The 26729-nt window shown below is 47.1% G+C and overlaps 1 pseudogene across 1 annotated transcript; it reads left to right on the top strand.

Annotated features, from left to right (window-relative positions):
* Positions 1–12: 12 nt before the first annotated feature.
* Positions 13–24582, top strand: LOC308416749 (complement component 1 Q subcomponent-binding protein, mitochondrial-like; annotated as a pseudogene). The gene is made up of 4 exons: positions 13–143; positions 22721–22770; positions 23761–24095; positions 24286–24582. The product of its transcript is annotated as a complement component 1 Q subcomponent-binding protein, mitochondrial-like (transcript).
* The last annotated feature ends 2147 nt before the right edge of the window (positions 24583–26729 follow it).

The raw sequence follows: 26729 nt of genomic DNA, 5'->3' as shown, positions 1-26729 counted from the left end.
GAGCACGTCGTCATGGAGACGCACCAGCTCAAACCAGCCGCGATCGGTTCCGGCCGGGAGGCGCGGGGGAGGGGCGGGGACTCCGTGGCCGCCAACCCCCGTCCGGACGCCGGACGCCGGAGGCGGGAGGCGCGGGCCCGCGCGTCAGTGGGGCGGGGCGCTGCGCGTGCCCACCCCCCCGCCCATCCGCCCGCGCTCCCCGCCCGGCCTCGTGCCGGACACGCCCTGCGGCATGCCCGCGCACGCGCACCACACCACCAGTCCTGACAGCCAGCTTGCCGCAGGGCCCTATGGGCAGCGGGCGGGAGTCGGCGGGTGCATGCGCACTTGCATCTGGTCGCCTGTGTCTCACCCCCTCCCCTCCCCCGCTCAGCCTTCGCACACATCCTCTCCCGCTCCCCGGTTCCTAACGGCTGAGCCTAGCCAAACTCTTCCTCGGCTTTGCAATCAGCGCGTGGTTTTCCTTAGCATGGCAGGCGGGATTGCAGGTGCAAGCAGAGGATGGATGGGCCGTGAGTTGTGTGCGGGCCACGTAGACTAGACTTTGTGGCGAGGATTGATCCTGTTTCACGACCCCGTGTGTCCATGCATGAAAGCCTGCTGAGAGACGAGCCAGCAGAGCTTCCAGCTAGAGGCTAGGCACCAGTTGCAAGCTTAGATACGCCTTCTATCTAAGCAAGAGTCGTATTTAAAGGCGTGTTGGGGAGTAGCTAAGAGGTGAGGGTTTTCAAGCCACCAGCTAGCTGTCCCTTATTCTGCTAACAGTAATCTTTCAGGGTAGCCACAACTAATACACTTTGAGAAGTCTGGAGGCGAAAAGAGCCCGGGCAATGACTTTGTATCCACCAAAGTTCCATTTTTAAAGAACAGGTGAGACTGACTGGGTACTTACATATTCAGTATTGGAAAGACAAAGGACTACTCCAATTTGTTACTGTGTATACACTGTTAATGGTTTGTATTCTCAGTTAAAACCCCTAGCCCAGACGCTGGGGTACCAGAGGAGTACCAACAAAAACTAATGTTAAGAATCACAGCAAAGCAAAGGGAAAAAGTGGCTTTTGAAATAGCTTTTCAAGGGTCTGTGCAGGGCTAGATGACCCATGCCTTTAATCCCATCACTCAGGAGGCAGAGGCAAGATTTTTGCTTATTTGTTTTTTTGTTTGGTTTGGGTTGTTCGTTTTTGAGATCTGGCTTCTGGGTGTAGCCCTGGCTGTACAGGAACTCACTCTGTAAACCAGGCTATCCTTGAACTCAGATCTTCCTGCCTCTGCCTCTAGAGTGGTGGAATTAAAGGTGTGTCCCCTTACCAGCTAGATCTCTGTAAATTTGAGACCAGCATAGTTTACAAAGAGTTCCAGACCAACCAAGGCTACATAGTGACCCTATCACAAAAACAAAACCAAACAAACAAACCTCACTGGCTTTTCTTCAGAGGTCCCTAGAGGAAATCCACAGTCTAGCTCCACTCCCGGATTGTTGTGCAGTTTTGTGCAAGTCCCCTTCAGTCTTGGCCTCATGCACCCAAGGGTCTTTTATAACCACAAAGTCTTGGGAGAAAAACCTTGGTACCCACTTCCAGGTCTGGGGCATAGTCTGTGAATATTTGTTGAATGGGTGAATGAAAGAATGAACGATTCACTTCTCCCTGAATCATGGCTTCTGTAGAAAGAAACAAGAGCCACAAAAGCATCAAGCAAGATGTCCATATAATGATAGGATGAGCATTCCAGTCTCCCCTTTGGCACCCTGCTCCTCCTCAGTTTTATATAATCCTGGAGCAATCAGAAGGTACCCTCCTAACAGTGCCTTTCTTCCCCTGCTCTGCCTCCGGATTAGCCGTTGTGACCCAGCAGAGAACACACAGCTCCAAGCATTCAATTAGCATCTTTATCTCTGTGATGGGAGATAATCATAGTGCTTTAGTTTTGGAAACCTTAACTGGGAAGGAGAGCACAGGTCTTGGTCAGGAAGACCAGGAGACCATTCCAAATTATATGAACTACTCTTGATCTAGCACAACTGCCTGTGTGTGTATGGCACCAACCCATCCACATTCCAATTCCTGCCCAAACCCTGGGGAGGTGAGGTCCTGTACATGATCCAGCTGACTGTCAGGGTGGGGACAGAAGGTAGGAAAGGAGGGGCCCATTTCCTGGGGTAGTGGCCCCGCTGGCTGGTGGTAGACAGGCTCCAGCATGGAGAGGTCCCCAAAGCCGGTCTGAAGGCAGCTGAGCTTGAGTCATAAGACTCAACTACTAACCTGCATTCAAGAAGACAGACCAGTGATGACTAAACCCAGTCTTAGTCAAACCAGGGGCATTACCGACATTGTTTTCATTGGGCTCCTCCCTTTTCCTACCCACTCTCTTTAAGAGAAAAATCAACAAAGGCTAGGCTACCACTCAGCCTATGAGTGCTTGCTCCTTTTTTTTTTCCTAGGGGCAATTTGGAGCCCTGAGTGCCATTGCCATTGCCCCCCAAAGTAAAGCGATGAGACCTTATAAAATGCCAATGCCCCAGGTGTTACCCTGACACATGGTGAGATGCTTGTGCATGGTTGGTGCAGAAGCGCTGAAGAATGAATAAAACCATTGTAGGTGCTGTTAGCAGTGTTCTCAGTTACTGTCCTGCATTCTGGGGCTGTCTCTGGCTTTCCTAGGCTTTCTCAGCACTTGGCCATGGTAAGGCCCTGGATCTCACTCTCTCACTCTCCTCCCTGAGGGGTAGGAGTTCAATGTCCTCAAGTGGTGATGGTTAAATGAGAACCCCAGCCAATGCACACTGAGCTCTAAGAGCTCTAACTTTACTTTATTTACAACTTTATTTTAAAAACACAGAGACACATGTACAGATTTTTAAAAGCATTTTGGCCTAAAACTATATGAATATATTTTTGTCAGTACTTGATTTTCTAACTTTATTTTTTAAGTCGGCACCTCAAGCAGCTCAGGTCCCTATGTAGCAGAGCATGACCTTGAACATCTACTGCCTCCGCCTCCCAAGTATATGTGGCAGTTGCAAATTTAGAGAGGACCCCTTATTGGCAGTGAATTAAATTGTGTTAAAGAATAACCAGCAGTTGTGTACAAATCCATTTACTTGATGTTAGCAAAGTCAAGACAGAGCTTTCGTTCATTCCTGGTTCATGAGAAAGGTGTGGGTTCCCCTCCTAACAACCCCTTTCTTACTCAAGGATGAAATTAACTGTCAGCCCATCAGAGAGATGCAGACGGAAGCAGTTTGTTTGTTTGTTTGTTTGTTTGTTTTAGATAAGGTCTCACTGCTGCATACCTGGCTGGGCTGGAATTTGCTATATCAGTAGGTTACCTTGAACTCAGAGACCAGTGTTGCTTCTGCTGGGACTAAAAGTGTAGACCACCACACCTGGATTCAAGCTAGAATTCTTTTAAAAGAAGAAGAGGAGGAAGGAGAGGAGGAATCTGTATCCACAGTCATATTCTGTCTTCTAGAGAAAGAACAGACTAGCCAAACATGGTGGCACATGTCTTTAATCCCAGTGCTTGGGAAGCAGAGGCAGATTCAAGGTCTACAAAGAGAGTCCAAAACAGCCAGGACTACTTACACTGAAAAACCCTGTCTTGAAAAAACAAAGAAGAAAAGAGAAAGAGAGAGAAAGAAAGAAAGAAAGAAAGAAAGAAAGAAAGAATTAACTGAGGCTTCTAATATTAGGCCACATAAAGAAATTAGCACCTGTTCTGCTAAAAAGGTGCACAACTCAAGCAAAATACCTGGGCTATGAAGACCAGTCCCTAGACAATCAAATCACATCTGGATATTTGACCCAAAATAGTGTTTCATTGATGTAATTCACAGATGCTAGACTTCTGGAATTGTGCTGAGTGTCTCCAAAGATCTAACCCTCCCTCCAAGGCAGAAAGCGTGCCACCTCCGCTGATAATCCAAATGATATGCCCAAGGCAGGGAAGACAGCTTCCAGGCTGCTCTGAGCAATGGTGGCATCATCAGAAATGATGGCAGTGTTCCAGAGGATCTCTTCGAAGCATCAGACACCCATGTGTAGAAGTCTCGGTATTTTTATTATGAAGGGTGAAGTTACATCATGGCCCTACCTCACCCAGCCCTGGTAGAGCTTACCAGGACAGGACCAGACAGCAAACCCAGTAGTGGAAACTGGGACAGGACTTTCCCAAGCCCAGCAGGCTCAGGGGCAGGTCAGTGGCCACACAGGATGTGGCAGTGAAGTAACCCCTGTCCTGAGGTCCATTTTAGTGGCATCTGTGGTTTCTGTGTAAGCAGCTGGCTGCTAAGAACTCCCTCCTTATCGTGTATTCTCTGGAGTTAGAGACACAAGAATCTGAGCATTTATCTTTGGGTGGTGTGCACATTCTGTGTGCCTGTTCAGCTCCTGTACATAAGAGACAACATTGGCAGGACCAGGTTCCTGAGGGTCTGCCAAGGACGAATAAATGGGTCAACTTCCGATTCTTAAAGAAAATAGCATGGTTGCTCTTTTGTTTTTTCTTCCAAGTACCTAGTGATACCTACAAAGCAAGCCGTAAGCCGTTCCTGCTGGGTTTTGCCCCTGTCCTTTTTTTTTTTTTTGCTGGAGCCGCACCTTTGTGGGCCCCACCTCTGGGAAGCCCCAGTGCTGACAAGCTTTCTTCTTCCTTCTGTAGCAGGGAACAGGGCCTGGATGGCCCTTGCACAATGGAGGCTTCAGGAAGGTAAGCACTTTTCCTGGAGATGGTACACATACCAATTTCCTGGCAAGCCGTGGCCAAGAACACCTTGAGGGGCTGATAGGAAGAAAATATATGAGCAAATGTATCAGAGCAAGGAGGGGGCATGACTCGACAAGGAGACTCTAAGTATGATCTCCATTTATTTCCCTGTACTTCTATACCGAGACCCTGTCAGGCACTGAGGAGAAAGAGGAGCCAGGGAAGTCCATTCTTTCTTCAAATTTAATTTCATCTATTGTTGTTGTTGTCACTGTTGTTGGGTGTGCACATGAGTGAGCTACAGTGGAAAGTGGAGGTCACAGGACAACCTACAGCAGTAGGGTCACTTCTTCTATCATGCAGGACCCAGGGATCAAGCTCAGGCTGCCATTTTGGGTAACATGCACCTCTACCCACTGAGCCATTTTACCAACTCCAGAAGCCCCCATTCTTGAGTAGTTTGTGTTCAAAGGGGAGGCCTAGCTTAGGGCTTTTGCTTTGTTGTGTAAATCACCAGGGACCCAAAGGCAGAGATATCAGAAATAACAAAGAGAAGATGCACTAGGGCTTAGAGCATTTAAACAAAGCTTGGATGAGTTGAAAGGCTTCAGGGCAAAACCAAGCCTCTTGGGCACAGAGACCTGACCAAGCCAACTCTCCTTAGGGAGGGGGTTTGCAGGCTGTGGTGGTTTCCATCAGATCTAGAGTGCAGGAGGCAAGAGCATCATCACACAAAGTCACAAAATCTTTCCTCTTAATGTTTAGTGCCTACCCAAGGTCTCAGACTACTCACGGTCCAAGAAGAGAGTTTGATGGAAGGGTGAACTGGAAATCAACATGATTTCAGAGCAAGGTAGCCCCTGGGCAGGTAATAGGAAGTCAAGTCCCCACAGGGCTGAATCCCATGGGCTGACCATAGGAACTGGGTTCACAGACAGCATTGCCTCCAGGAGGGTGCTAGAACCACCTAGGGGAGAAGGGGAGAAAATCCAGGGACAGAATAGGGCTGTTCTGGTGGAGGGTAAGGGGAGTCTGAGAGCTGGCAGGCTGAGGATGGGCTTCACCCTTTCCCAAAGGCATGTCCAAATCTTTCTAGACATTTCCCTAAACTTCCTAAGAATTTCAATAAGCTCCTGGGGACTTTTCATGTTGGCTTGAGTCATATGAAAAGCCAAACAAAGTCTGGCTGTCTCTTGTTTTCTTCTCAAACATTGAAAAGGGAGGGGGGATCTTCTTCATGGAAAACTCACTGCTGAGGGACTGGAGAGATGGCACAGCAGTTAAAAGCTCCTGTTACTCTGGCAGAGGACCCGCATCCAGTTCTGAGCACCCACGTGGAAGTTCCCACCTACCTCCTACCACTTTAGTTTCAGGGGATCTAATGTCTTCGGGCCTACATGAGCATGCCCCCCATATATACTGCATATACACTTTTAAAGACATACATACACATATCCATAGAAGTAAAAGATAATTCCTTTAAAAAGGGAAAAGATAGGAAAAGGACCCACTGCTATCTCCAGCCCCACCCCTCCCCTGCAGCTTTTTTTTCTTCCCAGAGGACATTCCTACTCAGTGTGCTGTCCTGACTTGTCCCACAGACTCCCTTCCAGCACACCCCTCTTCCCTTCACCGATAGCAGGCATCTGCAGGCAGGTGGTCTTCCAGTTCTTTTTGGCAGGTCCTAGGAGTCTGCAGGTGAGAGATAACCAGGCAAGACCTTTATGGAAGAAGGGACAGGGAACAGGGCAGACTCAGCTACAACTCCTCAGAGAGATGGTTAGGGGTGGCCTGACTTGTCAACGTCTGAAGAGATGGCTGCCCCAACAGTCCAGAGAAGCAGCTAAAACACAGCTATTTGTAATGTCTCAAGACTGGGTACACACCAAATATCAAAGGTCTCCTCTTATCTGTGCCTCTCTTATGGCTGTCCCTCAGTATCTAGCTGGGTTGGGACTGCCTGACTGGCTTGTGATAGGCCATATCCTGCAGCAGGAAGCCCCAGGAAGAGCCCAGGCTACAGCTGAGAATGGAAGAGGCAGGACCAGGAAAGGCAAGCAGTGTAAGGGGAATGGCTCCTGCCTAGAGGCTTTGGGACGCCTGGCCGACTCCATCAGGAAGTGAAGGGTTCCCTTCTGTGCAGGCTCCTGTCTCTCTCGAACACTAGAGACTGTGCAGAAGGCCATGTGAGACCGTACTCCACCAGGTGATGCAGTTTTTACCCCTGGGCAGGGACACTCAATCGATGACACCCTTAGTCTCCTCATTTGATGTCAGGTTACACAGGTGTCCTGCTCACAGCAGAGCTGGCACCCCAATTCTAACCAACACATGAGTGGGACACCTCAAGCAAATAACCCTAAGCCATCAAATCACTCACAGTGGGCATCAGATCTTCCCGGCTGAGGCCCCAGGTATCCTGACTCTCCAGATCCAACCATACACACATGGCTGTTTGCCCCAAGTGAGCTTTGGAGTAATTGGTTACACAGCCATGCAGCTGAAGAAAGCAGCTTGGACTAGTTTCGTTTTGTTTTATTTTGAGATAGGGTCTCTCCATATACCCCTGTCTGGTCCTGAAAATTGGTTTTGTAGGCCAGACTGGCCTCAAACTCAGAGATCTGCCTACCTCTGTCTCTCTGAACAGAGCTGGGATTAAAGACATCCTGCCTTTCCTAATAACTGCCCCCAAGCTCAATTTTATTATCTCTAAAGGGGAAGTAACCAGGACAACCACATAGTCATGAGGACCACATGAGATGGTTTATACAGAACTATACATTATCCATCGTATACAATTATTTACAACATTTTCCACTGTGATGCCTAGAGGGACCATGCTTATTCAAACCACCACAGATGGCTTAGTAGTTAAGCAGTTAATACAACTGTTTGCTCTCACCAAGGACTCAGGCTTGGTTCGCAGCACCCACATGGTGGCTCATAGCCATCTATAACTCCAGTTCCAGAGAATCAGATATTCTTTTCTGAGTGCCAGGCATACACATATACCATATATAGGCATGGTGCATATATATACTATGCAGGCAAAACATTTACTCACATAAAGTAAGATAAATATAAATAAAACAAAACCTTAATAGCGAGCCAAACTCTATTTCTGTATTATCTTTTCAAATGTCATGTCAATGAAGCCATGGGTTGTCCACTGGCTGGACTCTGGTGGAGTGGCCAATATTTATGAGACTCTAAACTAGAAAAACCTTGGATAAGCCTGGGTGAGCTGGTCAGCTGCTGAAAGACTACAGCCCATAAGACACAGGGCAAAGCCTGTGAATCAGGGCCTGGCTGTGGAACTAGGAGAGCACAACGTTCATTTTGGTGCAGAATCCTTTATGAAGGCCCAAGTCATGCAAACGTGAAGTTCCATGCACACCTTACAAACTCCCTCATAACCACGGGCATTGTGCAGAACAAAGAAACTTTCTCAAGGAGGGCCCTTTTATCAGCGCCATTGTTGAGGATTGACAGGTATGATGATGGTAATAACAAGCAGGACAACTCTGAGTCCTGCTTCTGAGCCACAGACAATGCCCTTCCTTATTGCAGGGAGCACTACTGTCCCGCCCTTCCTGAACCACGACTCCCGGCCCAGGGCTGGTGCCCAAGAAGCACCAAGGTGAGTTTGGCATGGCTTGTAGTGGGGCTCAGGGAAGTCTCTGAGTCTGGAGCCTTACTCTTACCTTGCAGGGTTGTTGATGGGACTTGGCTGAACTTCAGAATGCCAAGCTCAAGCTTTGGCCCAGGTAGAACCTCAACCCCTCCCTGTCCCCTCCATTCCCTATATCTGTTTCTCTACCTGCAGGGCGCCACAGTTGAACTACCTTGCCTTTAGGTATTCTGAGGATTGGCATAGTCTTGTATCAAAGTCATAGAGCCCCAGAATCTCTGTCTTTGGCTTCCTTGGGATCTCATGTTCTTAACCATGCCCAAGACCATTGCCTGGTTTTTCTGATGAGTTGGAGTTTTAGCATGTAGTGTACTGCCATCATTACCCCATGGGGAGAAATGGCAGCACTATTCTTGGATGATAATGTTCTCTCTCCTGCACCCACCACAGCGATGCACACTCTCATACCTCACATCCCATTCTATACAGAAAGACAAGAAAGGTAGACAAGTCCCAGATGACATTTAAGTGTGGTATAGATCCAGGTACAAGGCTTACACTATCCTGATTTGGCTGACAAGTCTCAAGCTACCCTCCTCTTCCATCTCCTGACCCCCATCCCCTTGTTTGCACCCTATTACCCACATATTTTTCCAGAACATACATACCTGAACACAGGCTTGAACTGCACCCCAACCTCAGTGGTTCTAGAAGATCAGCTGCCAATGTTACATGTAGCAAGTATTGAGTTCATGGCTTTGGTCCCAACCAAAGCCAGTAATATTCAGAGATGCTTCAGGCCACACACAGAGTGGTAGGAAAGGAGTGTGTGTGTGTGTGTGTGTGTGTGTGTGTGTGTGTGTGTGTGTTTGTGATGAATGTTTCAGGCCCTTCAAAATATATTTTCTTGGAGCTGGAGAATCAGCTGGCAGTTAAGAGAATGTATTCCCTTGGCAAAGGACCTGAGTTTGGTTCCAGCATCACTCAGACAGGTGGCTTTCTATTATCTGTAACTCCAGCTCCAGTGGCTCCAACACCCTCTTCCAGACTCCTTGGTACCCGCGCTCACACCCACCTACAGACACACAAGCATACCCATAATTTTAAAAATGAATAAAGTCATATGTGATGGTATAACTTTAGTCCCAGCACTTGGGAAGCAGAGCTAGGAGGATCTATATAGCAAGGGCTACCTACTGAGACCCTACTTCAAAAATCAAAACAAAAAAAAAATGAATTAATACATTCATTGCTCAGATTGTTGGGCTGTGACAGTGACTTTCTCAGGTATGTCCAGGGGAAGATGTTTAAGGAATATAATCTGGACATGGTTATCAAACACCAGAAGATGCGAGTTTTCCTTCTGGTAACCCTGCTTCTTGAGCTGTTTCTATGAAAAGCACTTTTGAATTTTTGAATCTTCTTGCTAGCTCAAGCTTACTTTAGGACTCTGTCCTAAAGGAAGCCCTCTAGGTTTCATTGTTTTTACTTTTCGGAGATAGGATATTGCTATGTAGCCCAGACTCCAATTCTTATCTTCTGCCTCTACCTCCCAAGGACAGGGATTACAGGCGTGCACCATCATATCTGGCCTGAAAGACATGAAATTGTATACACAAAATTGTTTGTTCGAAGATGTCATTTATAATAGTCAAAGTTCAAATACATGTCATCATGCCCTGCTTTATTTAGTCTTTAACATTTATGATGATGACGATGAAATTTTACTATGCAGCCTTGGATAACCTAGAACTCTACACAGACCAGGCTGGCCTCAAATTCAGATATTCACTTTCCACTATCTTCTGAGTGCTGGTACTAAAAACCTGCCCTGAGAGGAACCATGTTTATTTTATTTTCAAAGTAACTGAACAAAGGGCCTCCTCCAGACTTGAGGGTGAATTTTGATACTTCATTGCTACAATGAACCTTATAGACAGAGTGCTTTCTTCCTACCTTTGGCACCTCTTCACACACTTACAGTGGTTACTTATTTGCTTTTCTGCTTCTTCTTTCCTTTCATTGATGTGTGGGCAGTAGCCAAGATTGTTAGTAAATGTCTTTAGAAGCTTAACATAATAACATAATGGCCATTTTAGGTGCATTGTGACTTGGTTTGTTTTTCTGTTTGCTTTTTTTAAATAAAGCCTAGTGTATCCCAGGCTAGCCTCCAACTACCTGAGGATGACCTTAATTCTCCTGGCTTTGCAACTGTTCTCCAGTGCTAGGGGTTATAGGCATGCCCATTTTATTTGGGGCTGGGGATTGAACCCAGAACTTTATTGGTGTTAGACAAACACTTTTGTGTGTGTGTGTTTACATTTTAGTGTGTATGTTTGTGTGTGTGTGTGTGTACACAGACTTGAACACACATGTATTTTGCATGTAGGCAGACATGTCAGCCTGACCATCAAAGTTTATACCCAGGACCCACATGTGAAAGGTGAGAACTGACTTCTACAACTTGTCCCCTGACCTCCACAGGTGTACCATGACATGTACTTGCCCTTCCTCTCCGACAAAAGAAATAAATGTAAAGACATTTGAAAATAATTTATAAATAAAAAATGTAAATCTGTAGCTGTGCCCAGCTGGTGAGTGCTGTGTTGGAGAGTACAAGCTCCAGCCAAACTATAAACACTGCCATCAACTGCGTACAGAGCAACCTACCCAACTAGACTTGCATTTTTAGTACAACTGAGGCTCACCAGGGCTGTGAGATCTTTCTATTCTACCCTTCAAGAATTATGGTCTCAGGGCAGGACTCTGGGCTGGGACTAGATATTCTTCAGTAAGTCTGTTGGCTCAGCACTTCAGGAGTGAGAGCTGTTCCCTGCCACAGCGGTGTCCCCCTTCTTTGGCCTCCTTGGGAAGAAATTACCCCTATACCCTGTGAAGAGCTTCTGGGGCTGCTTCTAGAAAGGTGACAAGAATTTGACATTGGGCCAGGACACAGAAGTAAACTCAGGCAGAAATGTTTTGGGGCTAGGACAGGGAAGTAGGCTCATATATCTTGGTCATCCTGATAAGCCTCTAGAAAAGGTGATCAGGGGACTTTGTTTACTGCCTTGCTTGTTTTTTAACCTAGAACTGCCCTTATTACTTGCATGTAATTAAAATGGTATAGAAGCAGTTTATACCCACCTCAGCCTCAGAACTGGCTGGGGTCATGCTACAATGTTGTCTAATTGTCTTTTTTCCTTTTAATCCTCCTTCCTACCCTGGAGAACCTGTTGACTGAAGTGACTTAGTCAGCCACCGATGACATAATTTTAACTTGAAAACCACGTTTTCATGGACAAAGGTAATTCTTCCTTCTCATAAAACCAAACCCCTTATTATACCGCATTGACTCCTGGCTGCCATTACCTTTTGGAAAGTACACGCTGACCTGCTTCAAGGGTCTGGGAAGTTGTTGAGCTTCAGAGCTAAAGGCAAAGGGGATGTGCATGTGACACTTACATAGCTGTGAAGTCACCAGTGGACAACTCCCAGTGACATCACTGAGGCTTCCACACACAGATCAGCCTGCAGCCCGCTGTCCTGCAAGTAGAGGTGTCTTGAGACCTCATTGCCACGTGCACCCCTAGTCTTCGGAAATGAGAATTACCACAGCCATATCTGGTCAGAACCATGATGAGTGTGTGTGCGTGGGGTGGTGGTGCTCTTCTGCGATGGCTGTAGATCTAAGCAATTGCACAAGCTGGCATTAATTTTATCACAGAAAAAAAAAAAAAAAAAAACAACAATAAAACCCCGGGGTGGGGGAAACCCTAGAAGAACCTGTACCCCGAAGTCACTTGGCCACACTTTCTATGTTTACTTAGTGGTCTGGCATTACCTAGCACTGTCTGGGTTGGAAGGGGAAAAGCTTTCGTGGTGAGCTCTTTTCTTGGTGTGGCCTAGCAAAGCAAGAACTAGTTCAAAGATAAGGAAACAAATGCTCAGGGTGTTTTGTGCTTCCTGCAAACTGACTTTTGTGCTTCCTTCTGACTCGAGACCATGGCAAGCAAACATACTGTTTAAGACTCTGGTTTACAGAGCAGGCATTTAACCAGTGGACCATAAACAACCACAGACAGAATGAGCAAGCCAAGGGGAAAATAGAGTACAACGGTTCCTTTCTCCCATGGGTCAGTCAAGTTCTTTTGGTGACTTCTGTAAGCAAGTTTGGTTGCACCAACTGCACAGGATGTTTGCTTGATCACAGTAGGCAGGAAGTACATAAGCAGAAAGTATGTCAGGATTGTGCTTGCCCCTGATTGGATGAAGGTGGGAAGTATATAGCCCTGTAGGCTTTGCCTTTATAAGTCCCTGACTAATGTAATTCAGCACCATACTCTGGGAATCCTGGGTACAGACTGGCCAGTATCCATGATCTTGGCCAGTATTTAATAAAAGCTCGCTTCAAATGTGACTCAAAAATTGTGGTAGTGGCCTCATACTTTCCTGTGGGATTAACATCTCCTTTCCCTTCCAACTCCCAGCCCCAGGTAGCCCAACCAGCTGAAAGGCCTGAAGGTCTGATTTACCAGGAGACAGTTCTCATACACCCACAAGGCTTCCTCAAGGGCCCTGAACTGCCAGAGGTCTCAGCTGCAATGGCAGTCTTGCCAAGGGGGAACCCTTGGTACAGACCTCCTAGAAATATGTGACAGGATGTTCTCATCGGACAAGGAAGGGCCCACAGGAACAGGTGGTTTAAAAGCTAACCCGTCCCTGAAACACATGGCTTGAAGTCATCCCAGCTGAGAAATTCCAGAGAATGATTCTGACCAAAGTACATCCCTTGGTTAGTATTTAATATTTAATAAAATTTAATAAAACTTTCTTTAAATCTGGCTCAAAATATTGTTTTTTGGGGGTAATTATCAAGATCAATACATGGACATGAAATAGGGTCCCTTACTTTGTAGTCTGGAGAAAATCAGTGGAATAGTAAATAAATCAACAGGATTAATAAAATTTGCTGTAAAGATTGTGCATAGAGAGAGCAGAATTTCTTTTATAAACAGATATTTCAAATAAGAATGTTAGATAGTAGTGAGCTGTATTTGAGGTCGAAGCACGGGTAACCTCATTCTGTTCCCAATTTAGGTTCTCTGGAAACCTAAAAATTTCCAGAAAAAAAGAAACCAAACAAACAAAATTATAAACTTTTTTGAGACTTCTTCCTTCTCTTTCTTCTTTAAACAAAACCTTAACTTTTCCTGCAAAAGTGTTAATTTATCAGCTATAATCCCATGCAATGTACCTGAGGAACCACCCTAGGATCTCATTTAAACTCCCTAGCAGCTATTTGAAGGGGAAATGTCAGAAGACACCAAAATTGTGTATTTTGCTGTGGCAAATACAATTAAGAGGACTCCATTGAAATTCCCATACCTGGGTATGTCTAGCCCTGTCCCCTAGCACCTCTCTAGTGACCTACATGATCATCCTACATGATTACATCCGTGATCCTACTCACGGATCCTAGACTGATCTTAAACTCTGTGGCCGAAGATGACCTGAACATCCTGAAGTTCTTTTTGGCTGTGAAGCCAAGAATCTGGCTTTACTTATGTAGAAGACTCTGAAGGAAATCCCAGACCACTGCAGGCAGTAGTGCAGCGCTGTCTCTAGCTCCTCCCTCGGAGCCTAGCCTACCCAGTGGAGCCATAAATTCTGAAGAGGCTCCTGGGGAGGGAGGGTGTGTGGCAGCCGAGGGCCAGCTTTTCAGAGGACACAGTCCTCTATTTTTCACGACTCACACAGAAAGGTCAACAGTGGTGTGTAACTAAGTTACAGGCTGGAATCTCTTAAGATCCTCAAAGAACACTTCCTGACCGGCCGTGGGTAACCTTGAACTTATTATCCTTCGGCTGGGATAACGGGATTACAGGCGTGTGCCTCCATGCCTGGTTTATATGAGGTCAGGGACTGAGGTTAGGCAAGCACTCCACCTACTGAGTGCAGCTCCAGAACTTATCGAGCTTTAACTCTTCTGATCACAAGTAGTGTGCGTTCCAGAGATGGTTGAGGCTGGGCCCTGCACTCACTGGGAAGCGAGAGCATGATAGGGTTGAACGCTGTGGGCTGTGCCTGAGCACAGTGCTTCACACTGAGCCCACAGTGTGAAGCACACACACACACACACACACACACACACACACAGAGCAGGGAGGGAGGGGGAGGGAAGGAGGGAGGGAGGGAGGGAGGGAGGGAGAGAGAGAGAGAGAGAGAGAGAGAGAGAGAGAGAGAGAGAGAGGATCCTCACTAATGAGCACTTTCTAACAGTCCTCTCTCTAATACCCCGGAAGTTTCTAGAAGAACCCACAGGTAGTGAAAAGGCCAAATTTCCTCCAGAAACAGCATTTCCTGCCCTGACAGTGGCAATCCCTAGGTTGTCTAGGCAACTGAGTATGTACTCTATTTATTTTAGGTAGGCAAGGTATGTCTAGAAGGCAGGAGGCCCTGGGAAAGGTGGAAGATGGACCATGAGCCCAGGCTTGGGTGGCACTATCTAGGACTAGGTCCAGATACAATAGCTGATTCTCCTGCCCCTACCTTCTGAGGGCAGGGATCTCAAGTGTGTAACACCACAGCTAATTTGTATGTGGTGTGGGGGACTGACCTCAGAGTGACTATCTCAGGCCAACTACCTGCTGAGGTTAAGAAGTTATTGGGGGGTAGTGGGAGGTGCTAAAGCCCATCTCCCCTACCAGGCTGGAGACATCTGCCTGACCACAGGCAATGGGAGCGTGTGCGGTTTTCCAGGAGGTAGAGATGCATCTGAAAGCCAGTGACCCAGACTTAGAGCAACCCAGACTTGTTCTAAAGAGGTGGGCAGGGAAGGGCAGAGGTATAAAGCTTGAGCCAGCGAGTCAGGAGCTGGACTATAGAACTTGTGAGAGGTTTCATGCTGGAGTTTTTTTTTTTTTTTTTTTTTTTTTTTTTTAATTTTTTTTCTCGTTTTCTTTTTTGAAAGTGTCTTACTGTGTACCTTTGGCTGACTAGACTTTGTATGTAGACCAGAGGTCTGCCTGTGTCAGCTAAGGGTGTGTTTGTATAACAAAAGTTTTCCTTGGACCAAACCTGGTTTATTCAGTTCTGGGAATTGAACCCAGGGCCTTGTGTGTGCTAGGCAAGCACTCTACCACTGAGCTAGACCTCAGACCCTCCCATCTTCACTTGTTAAACAATTTTTTAAAATTCAGTTATATTTGGGACTTGGCATGTATGTGTGTGTGCTGAGAGAACTTAGCAGAAAAGCCCATTGGCGCCTTCCAGACTCACTGGGCTCAAAGTGCCTGCCCATCACCCAGGGGGACAGTGAGGTAGGATCTGAACTTCTGGGAACCCCCGGCTTGCAGACCTGGAGCAGGCTGGATCCCATTCTTAGTTCACAGAGAGTAGGGACCTGTCGCAGGATCTGAAATCTAACATGACAGCCACTCTCGCCCTCATGCTGCCGGGATGAAGATATTGTGTACTCTCAGGCTCCTCCCCTGGCTCACAAACCACTGAAACACTGCAAAGGAATTAGAATTTCTCCAGGAGTCTCATGCTGGGAAGAGAAGGCTAAAGCCCAGTGTGTCAGAAGAGGGCTGTGTCTTGAAGAAATAGATTTCACACAGTCCTGACGACTAATCAGACAACTTCTTTCAGGAGAGACTACAGTGGAGGTGGTGAGTCAATAGTGAACCTTGATTGGACAGCTCACACACACACACACACACACACACACACACACACACACACACACACCCTGCCTTCATTTAAACCTAAGTTTCCAGTCGGGACCCTAAAGTGAACTTGGGAATTCCAGAACCGTTTTGTTCCTTCCTTTCCCCAACATGGTCACACTGACTATGACTATGTACCACCTCCTTTGCCTGTTCCCCACATTGTTTTGTTTCATTAACCGACCTACTTAGGGCAGATGCTGAGCCTAGCTTCTGGCTGCCAGGGCTGAGGCTCTGACTCTGAGACACTAGCAACACTCTGGCTCTGTGAGCTGTCACCTGAGATCAGGAGCAGTTACCATTGGCAGCTTCTGAGCTCTGATGACCTGGAGGGGGATGTGGAGTCTGGGCCATGGGTTTGACAGAAGCTCTGAAGAACTGATCTTGAAGGTGTGAGTGGGTTGCTTCTGTTAGATTAGAATGTGGGCAGCTGTGTGAGGAAGAGGGGACAGCAGACACCGGCCACAGAGCATAGTTTGTAGGCCAGGCTGGGCTATGGGCATTTGTGCACACAAACCCATCTTATCCTGCTTAGGAAACTGAGGCAGGGAGAGGTCGAGACTTGCCTAGGATTAACCTCATGTGAGTACAGAGCCCGAATTCAAATCCAGGCTTGTTGGACTCAAACAGGGATGCTGGAGAAAAGAAGCAAATGAAGTAGCCCGAGCCAGGTCAGTGTCTCCAGTCCCTATGCCCTCAGGAATTATGCTGCACATGTGAGGGGTCACAGGCCAAAGGCAGACAAGAAAAGCACCCTGTAAGGGGTTTGCTCCTTTCTGAAACTGAACATCTCCCCCAGTTCCCATCCTGGACAGAGTTTTTCTGTGTATCCCTGGCTGTCCTAGAACTCATTCTGTAGACCAGGCTGGCTTCAAATTCAGAGATCTGCCTGCCTCTACCTCACCCCCACGGCACAGCTGAAACTGAACTCTTAATCTGCCACCAGACTTGCCAAACTTGGGGTTTGGCACCAACAGCAGACACTTCCAGCTCAGCCCAGTTCACAGCAATGACAAGGCTCTCTTGTCCTTAAAAATGTCACTGCAGGATTCGTACCCCTTCTTGCAACACAATTTCAAGCCAAGAGCTGCTCCCGATCCTGTGTGACAGCTCACAGGGCCTGGGGATTGGTGGGTTCATCTTTGATCCTCAGCAGGCTTGTTGGGATCTGGGATTTGCTATGTGACAACCGGCCCTGCTACTTCACTTTCAGTGTCCGTTTCCCTTACCTGTGGAGTGGAGATGCTAGTAGCTCAGAGACTTGCCGTTAGCATGCATGTTGAGGGCTTGGGGAAAATGGTGCAGTTGGAAAAACTGCTAGACAAACATGAGGCCTGGGTTCAATCCCCAGCAGCCAGGTAAAAAGCCACTGGGTGTGGAAATATGCTCTCCTAATTCCAAGGCTGAGAAGCAGAGACAGGTGGATGAATCGCTGGGGCTCCCTAGTCAGTCAGCCTCATGAAATCTATAAGATCCCACTGAGAGACCTGGCATTAAAGATCAAGGTAGAAAGACCTGAAGAAGGACACCTGAGGTTGACCTCTGGCTTTCACATCCATGTATACACACACAGACACACACACACACACACACAGACACACACAGACACACACACACACACACACACACGGGGGATTGTAGGGAGAAGGAATGAGAATAGATTTATTTTGAGGGCCTGGCAGGGTAGCTCAGTTGTTAGCATGTTTGCCTAGCATTCACACACCTGTAATCCTAGCATCTGGCTGGTGAACACAGGAAGATGGGAGTTCAAGATCAATCTCCCTTGGCTATATACCGAATTCAAGGCCAGCCTGGTTACATGTGACCCTGTGTTTTATTTTTAGTCTTTTTAAAAGTATGTTGAAGACAAGTCGCAAACCCAAAAACCACACTCAATGTTCAAACTGTGAGCTGGTCCAATTCAAGTATGGGAGGAAGGACGTTTGCCTTGGGGAGACAGCTCTGCAGCAGGAGCATTCGGACATGGACAGAGGGGTTTTCAGGCTCTGCTCAGCTCACTGAAGATAGTTCAATACCCAGGGCTGAAGCCTGTGAGTCAGCCGAAATAATTCCTCATACTGCCCGGAAGCTAAATATAACATGTATTTAACGTAGGCACTGCAATTGATCCAGGGCTCCCCATCAATCATGTCTTGGGACTGGGGAGACCAGCAGGGCAGCCCCAGTGGGCCAACCCAGGCCTGAGCCCGGTACTTTGTGCTCTTGTTCAGACTTAGCTTCTAACTGCTTTGGGGCCTTCGGCAAATTACTTAACTTCTCCATGTCTAGCTCCCCTTATCTGTGAAATGGGGATAATAATACTTACCTACATCATGGGGCTTGTTGCAAGAATTAATTAAAGTTTATGAAGCGCTTTGAGATTCCCGGATAAAAGGCCCTGCAAAAGTACAAAGTATTATTATCATACTCCTGTCGGCTATAAAAGATAATTTTGCAGGAAAAGGCAAAAATTTTAATTTCTATACAAGCAGAAACAAAGGCAGATATAGTCATAGAAAGTTTTTTTTAAGTCTAGAACATAATTTATGTAATTTTTAAAAATTATAACATGTCTTCTCCTTACCAATAATCAATGCAATATGGATAATTACAGTTTTTAGGCATTGGCCAGCAAATGACACCAAATGTCTCCATGGGCCAGGTAAGTTATGTTGAAATCCCACAGTGACCTGCGGTCACCCCACCTTCAGTTCGGCAAGGAGAGAAGAAACTGCCTAGGAACTCTGCAGTCCTAGCTACCATTGGAAGGAACGCTTTGGGACGTTGCAATCCCCAGGGCAGGGCATCATGAAGCAGATTTGATACTTACCTGAGGTGGAGGCCTGGGTGGCACTGTCTGCAGAGGAAATGAGATTTGCCCTGTGGCCTAGTTTGTATCCAAACACTCGGCATTCCAAGAAAGCCACCCACCCCACATCCTAAGCTCCTTTCTTCTTAAGCAGAAAGGAAGCATAGTTTTCACCTGTCTGCAGAGCAAATTACCTTCTTTCCAACATAATTAATAGATAATAAATAGATAGAACTTTAGAGAAGAGAAGCCTATATATAGAAAGTTTGGTATCACTGGTCTCTTTCATCTCACCTGAAAGCTTGCATGCAGGTTTAATTAAGTCTCGGGTTTGGGGAGGCTTGGGGGTGCCAGGCAGAACACACCCACATGGTTAAGATGGTTCTCTAAAGATGGACTGAGATGCCAAGAGAGATGACCATGGCCTTGCCACTGGAGAAGGCCTGGAGAAGGATGTGGAATTTGGGGTAAACATTCCAAGGTCTTAGGTCAGAGCATGTAAAAACCCTGATCCTGGTGGTGGTGGTGGTGGTGGTGGTGGTGGTGGTGTGTGTGTGTGTCTGTGTGTGTGTGTGTGTGTGTGTGTAGGGAAATGGGAGACTGTCAGTAAGCAGAATAGTACAGTTTCACAGTATACCTGACAAACGAGAAAGTAAATGAAGAGTTGAAAGTGATGCCCTGAGGCTGCACTTCAGGCCTTTCTTTCTCTTTCTCTTCTGGTTCCAGGCGCTGCAGGAGCCTCGGGTCACCTTGCAGACAAGGCCAAGTCCAAGAACTGCATCACACACAACCAGTGCCGGAAATGGTATCAAAAAATCCCCCGTCACAGACATACAAATTCCTTAAGGAGGTTGACCCCAAGTTCCTGAGGAACATGCACTTTGCCAAGAAGCACAAGAAAGGCCTGAAGAAGATGCAGGCCAACAGTGCAAAGGCAGTGAGCGCACGCGCAGAGACATCAAGGCCCTTTTGAGGCCATCAAGCCCAAGATGCCAAAGGGCCCCAGCCGCACACTCAGCCGCCTGGCTTTCATTGCTCACCCCAAGCTTGGGAAGTGGATTTGAAGCTACATGGCCAAGTGTCATGAGTTCTTCCAACCAAAGCCCAAGGTTCAAACCAAGGCAGAGGCCAAAGCTTCAGGTCAGGCCCAGGCTTCGGCTCCAGTTCAGGCTCCCAAAGGTACCCAGCCGCCCTGTGAAGGCTCCATAGAAAAGGTTCCTGCCAGTGTGCAGACAGACAGACTGCTGAGACACACCCATGTACACACTATTGCAGATGACCAGTGTCCTGTGCTGTTTTTACAAATAAACAAGATCTGTTAAAAAAAGAAAAGAAAGATGGAAGGAAGGAAAGAAACAAAGAAAGAAAGAAGAAAATGATTCCCTGAAACTAATACTCCTTCAAGACCCATGTGTCTGAGGAGAGACCCCCATCATGTGTGTGTGTACATACATATGCTTATATATATGCGTGTATGTTTATATGTATAATTTATATGTGTATGCACGTAATCTGTGTATAATACCAATGTGTATGCATGTGTAATCGATACATCTCTGTGTGTATGTATGATCTATGTGTGCCTGTGTGTAATTTATTTATGTCTGTGTGTGTCTAGCAAGGGTCTGGGAGCACAGAAGGTAAACCTGAAAGTAGGGTTCTCAGACGTGACTCCTGAGGCAGATGATGGGATCACAGCCCAGTAGCTTCCTCGGGCCTCAACAACAGAACAAGGAACAATTTCTAGTTATGTTTCCCACTTGACTTTCAGCTGCTTGCTCACTACGATCTTGGTGGTATTTTCATTTCTTAGGGGATTTCCTTATTTGGGGGCCATGAAGACTTCATGAGCCAGGACATAACCAGCTCCTGGATATGGAAGACTCTCTGGCCAGCACCTTAACCTTGCTTTTCCATTTATTTCCTAGATCCCCAGGAAGGCCTAGGAATACTGGTACCCAGATCCTACTAGGACTTTCCCCTTTCAGGAAAAGCCTTCCCCCTGTTCCTTTTATAGGAAGGGAGAAAGACAGAGACTATTACAGGGACAAAGGCCTCCATGAAGCTGCCCCTTCAGGTACCCTTAATCTACCCAGTAAGGCTCTGCTAGAAAGATAAGGCTCGGTTACTCTGATTGTCCATGGGCACTGCATTCCTGGGTTGATGACCTAGAGCTGGGAGAGACAAGCATCCTGTAGAACAGGTTACAAGGCCAAGAACCCCCACAAAAAACGGGCATCCAGTGTGGGCACCATGTTCCTTACAGGGGCCAACACAATACACAAGAAGAAAGAAATCTGGGCTGCTCCTTTTCTTGGGAAGTGAGAGTGTCCATGGCCAAATCTTTGTATCACGAGGAGCTCTTGAGATGGCTAGACTATGTGGAAGAGGAAAGTCTGAGAAGTGAAGAGACCAAGCTTTCCTACAATTATACAAAGGAAGACACAAGCTGGCTTCTAGGAGCAGAAGGATGGGGCTTCTTTGTGTGCTACCCCGACCCCCACCTGCCCTGCCCCTGGCTTGGCTTTTGAACCTGGAGCTCTCATTTGCCAAAACAGGACTGAGGGGAAGAATGGAGGGTCATGCATGGGTCTGGGAATTCTGGCTGGACAGGCATTTGGGAAATGTGAGCACACAGGAAGTGATCAGGGTGTGTCTCTGTGTGTGAGTGTGTGTGTATGTGTGTGTGTGTGTGTGTGTGTGGAGGGGGCGGGGATAGCAGGGACTCCAGAGGGGAGAGGAGGACCTCAGTTCTGCCTTTATGGGTCCCCTTAGGGAGGGAGTGATAGGGAAGAAAGCTGGGTTATCTTTTGTGTCTTTTGATGGGGGTGAACCTCAGCACCTTCCTTGGACAGGGTCACCTGAGGAGAGAGGACCTGTTAGGAAGTAGTCTCACCCTCCAGTGGGTATCACCCTCGCCCCTGACTGAATGCTGCTATATTCTGAATGTGTCCTCTTAGGGGAGAAAGGTTGCAATTTTTAGAGCAACACTATGGGCCAGTGCACACCCCCGTCCAAGTCACAAAGGGTCCTCTGCAAGAGTTCTGCAGAACAGGTTCTTTGGCCCTTAGGGAAGAGCCCAGAGGCTCAGAGTACCTTGCCTAAAGGAACACAGAAATAAGATATCTGGCTGCTTGCACATTTCTCTTCTTCCTAGTTTCTAGCCCAGCCTCCACAGGCCCTTGCTTCCCCACTCAAAAGACCTTGGAGATTCAATAACTATGTCTTGGGGCGGAGAAAGGGACGGTCATGCTGTATGTTTTATCTCAAGATGCTTGTCTGGAGCAGATATTGTTATATTTAGGGATAGCTTCATTATTTATAGTCCTGTGTTTAGGACCCCTGGAGTCTGAATGAGACTCCTCTCCCTGAATTGGAGACAAGACTGCATGCCTCCAAGGCACAAAAGCAAGTGTCACTCTCACTGAGGACCTGTGACACAACTCTCTCTCTGTATATGATGCTGGCACCCAGGAGGGAACTGTTTGGATTGACTATCTTAATCACAATGCTTTTTAGCTGTCACAGGCAAGGGGACACAGTACTTGATATCAGAACTAAGGAAAGTTTTCTATTCTGCTATGGAGGAGAGCTCCTTGTAAGAAAGAAAGCTGTATATGGGAGTGTGGAGGTTTGAATGGGAAATGTCCCTGACAGGGTCATGTATTTGAGTACTTGGTCCCAGGCTGGTGGAGCTGCTTTGGAAGGTTGTAGAACTTTTTGGGGGTGGAGTCTCACTGGAGGAAGTGGGTCACTGGGAGTGGGCCGTGAGATTTACAGTCTAGCCCCACTCTGTTTGCACTCTGCTTTCTGAGAATAGATATCAGCCATCTTATTCTTCTGCAGCTATGCTTTCTCCACCATGATTGACTATACCCAGTGCACCACGAGCCAGAGTAAACCCTTCCTCCCTTACGTTCCTACTTATCAGGCATTTGGTCAACATACCAGGAAAAGGAATGAATAAAGTTATCTCTTTTTAAGATATATGTTCACACACATTAAGAAATCAAATGTGGGGGCTGGAAAGATGGTTCAGAGGTTAAGAGCACTGACTGCTCTTCCAGAGGTCTTGAGTTCAAATTCTAGCACATGGTGGCTCACAACCATCTGTAATGGGATCTGATTCCTCTTCTGGTGTGTCTGATGATACTCATCTATAGTGTACTATAAATCAATCAATCAATCAATCAAATGTCAGGGCTGGCAAGATGGCTCAGTGGATAAAGACACTTGCCATGTCAAACCTGATGACCTGAATTTGATTCTTGAGAGGCACATGGTAGAGGGGGAGAAGTGATTCCCAAAAGTTGTTCTCTGGCCTCCACATGCATACACCATGTCAGGCACACACCCAATAAATAAATGCATGTAAAAAATAAGAATAACCCCAAACCATTTATTCCCTCTTCTTTGACAAGGAAACAGCGGAAGGGAGAAGCAAACATCGATGTTACTTGGGCTGTTCACGGGAGGAGGAGACGGCTTAGGTACGGGATGGAGTGGGGGAAGGGCTGGAAGTGTGGGGGGATTCCAGACCTTTCTGAACATGTTTGCCTTTACTGTCGTGATTTTGGAACACCCACACGCATCCTTACATAATTTAAGGAAAGAACAGTGGGTCTGGCAGTGATGGTGTAGGTCTTTCGTCCCAGCGCTCGCGAGGCAGAGGGAGAGAAAGAGGAAGTTCTAGGACAGCCAGTACTAAACAGAGAAACCCTGTCTCAAAAAGCATTAAGTTCCTTCTGCACGCGTCTGCCCCCCCCCCCCCCCCCGCAATGCTTCCTCTGCTGCACTCTGCCCTGTGCCCTCGCCATCCGGGCCCTTAGGCATCTACTGCAGCCCAAGCCCGGCCATGCCTCAGCGCCCAGTTCCCTGCGAGTGAGGCTGTGGCGCTCTGCATACGGAAGGAGACAAGGCCTTTGTTGAATCCTTGACTGATGAAATTAAGGAGGAGAAGAAGATCCAGAAGCATCAGTCTCTTCCCGAGATGTCTGGAGATTCAGAGCTGGAAGTGAACAGCACAGAGGCTAAATTATTGCGCAACGTTGCTGGGGAAAGGATCACTGTCACTTTCAACATTACCGCGTCGCTCCAACATTTATTTGATGGCGAGGAGGAGCTCTCACAAGGGCCGGAGGCTGAAGAACAGGAGCCGGAACTGACATCAACTCCCGATTTTGTGGTTGAAGTTACAAAGATTGATGTTGGGGGCTGGAGAGTTGGCTCAGTGGTTAAGAGCACTGACTGCTCTTCCAGAGGAGCTGAGTTCAAATCCCAGCACCCACATGGTGGCTCACAACCATCTGTAATGAGATCTGATGCCCTTTTCTGTTGTGTCTGAAGACAGCTACAGTGTACTTATATATAAATCTTAAAAAAAAAAAAAAAAGGTTGATCTTAGTAAGAAGACCCTCGTCCTGAACTGTCACTATCCTGAGGATGAGATCAGACAAAGATGAAACCGAGAGTGGTTTTTCTTTATCAAGGAAGTTAGCTGTCAGGCCACCGGTGACTGAGTGGGGTGATACAAACTGTATACTCAGCACCGGTTCCCTGGACTGGGCCTTGTATGACCACCTAATGGATTTCCCCAGGGGGTGGATACCACTTCAGAGGATGAGTTGGTGGATCTCAGTACAGCCCTAGAGCACCAGGAATAAATAACCTTTCTTGAGGACCTCAAACGTTTGGTCAAGAGCCAGTAGAACTGTCAGAGACGGAAGGCCTTAATTTAAATGGTGAGCGTTGGCCAGTGAACAAAAGCTACCTTGACATCAGAATTGTGCTTTGAAATGGCTGTCATCCTCATATTTTGGGGGGTGGGGAGGCAAGTTTAAATTACTGCTGTTATGCCTTCATTTACTGTTTCTTTGGACTTTTTTTTTCCTGTACAAATCTATTATTTGTAGATTTTTATATAACATGATGAGGGACAATAAATCTGACTTTATCTCCTCCGGAGGGGTGGATGAAGCATAAGTAACTAAGTAAGGAGTCTGGACAGACAGACAGTTAAGACCATCAGTAGTTAAGAGCACTTGCTGTTCTTCCAGAGGACTTGCGTTTAATTCCAGCACCCACATAGCAGCTCACAAGCAACTTTAACTCCAGCTCCAAGGGATCTGTGTGAGGGTGTTGGGTCCCCTTGAACCTCTTAGCCATTCAAAAACCTGTGACCTCCCCTAGAGGTTCGGGTTCAGAGTCTCAGGCTTAGAAGAACACAGTCTTCTTTGAAATGGAATGCTGTGTGGAACATACAGCAAGGGGGTCACTACCTATCCCTGCAATGTGGCGTGTAAGCATTCTGGGATTGGGATGTGGGTCCATACAGATGCTGTTCTGTGAACCAAGCTCCCCCAGTTTTGTCTGCTGGTACCCCTGGCCTGAACCACACACACAGGCAGGGCCCAGCAGCTCTGGTGCTGATCACAGGCTGCTCTGTGGAAGGCACTGTATCTTTTCTGAGTTCACTGTCCTTCAGGCAGGTTTGTCTTGGTAGGATTGTGATCGGGCACTTCTGGGCCCTGGGCAATGGTGAACCTTAGTATATATCATAGAGAGCATCTTCTAGCTTCATCTAAGGCTTTGGTCAACTCCATGACAGCAAAAAGATGTGGTAGCGGGGTGGCTGCTTGGGCCCTGGGGATGACCCAGATGTAGGCTCTAGAGAGAGAAAAGCATACACAGTACCAGTAACCACCATGTGGGGCTCAGCTTCACTGCTCAGTGAGGCTAGGGTAAGTATTCCCCACACTGCCTTTCAGGGACCTTGAGGCTCCGTGTCATGACAAGACTCCATTGAGGTCTCACAAATGACAGACCACATTCCAAGTCCAGGCAACCCTGCAGGTCAGGCCCAGAAGATAGAACATTGAGTCTCCACTAAAATACTAAGTAGTTAGAATGTGCTTTCTTTGACAGAGGCAACCAGTAAGTGGAAGTTATGGGTACTGAGATGTGCTCAGAGTCAGAGATGCTGGAGAGTCCAGTGGTTTCTCACCGGGGCTTCCAGGATGGTGAGCAACATTTGAAGATATGTTTCTCTGTCACCACATTGGGCAGGTATCCTGCCACATAACATAATGTCATAATACCCCCACAAGAAAGAATGATCAAGCCCCAGCATCTCCACAGTGCAGGGGCTGAGGAACCTGCTGTCTGCCACCTGGGCCTCACAAGAAGGCTGCTCCCCGCAGACCTGTTTGGTTTTCTTTTCTTTTTTCTTTTCTTTTTTTTTTTTTTTTTTTTTTGCATGTCATCTCTGAGAAGGTCATAGTCACCTGTTCCTGAGGATTTCCAGAAGTTCTCTGTTTGACTGAGCAGCCAGACTGATCAAGGGAACTCTCTTTCATCTCCTCAGGCTGGTACGAACAACATGGGATGCCAATTATTCAAATGGGCTTCTCTGAGAATCCATTTTCCTCTGAACTTCAAACATCTTGACCAGTGCTAATTTAGTAGCAGAACACCTTGGGGAGATTGTATCTGCTCCTAAACCAATTAGTTTAACTCTGGGCAAGTTTACCAAACATTGCTCTTGGATCAAAGAATATTTTCCCCCAAAGGGTGTGATGTTCTACTGTGTGTCTGGCTTTCACATTCATTTATGGACCAGAAAGAGGCCGGAACATCCTGTTTGGAAGATGGCCTAGGTGTTGGCTTTAGCGACTCCATTTTCAACACTGTCAGAATGGTTGCACTTGACCACAGTTTCTATGGCTTAGTATGGAGATAAGGAGGGCCTGGGGATGTGGTGTGGTAGTTAAGAGCACTTGCTGAGAGGACCTAAATCTGGTTCCCAATACCCGTTCTGGTCAGTTCACAATCATCTATAACTCTAGCTTTAGGGTAA

This window comes from Micromys minutus, assembly GCF_963924665.1.
Source record: "Micromys minutus genome assembly, chromosome: 1".
In the NCBI taxonomy this organism is placed as follows: Eukaryota; Metazoa; Chordata; class Mammalia; order Rodentia; family Muridae; genus Micromys; species Micromys minutus.
This window is presented reverse-complemented; position numbering and strand designations above follow the sequence as displayed.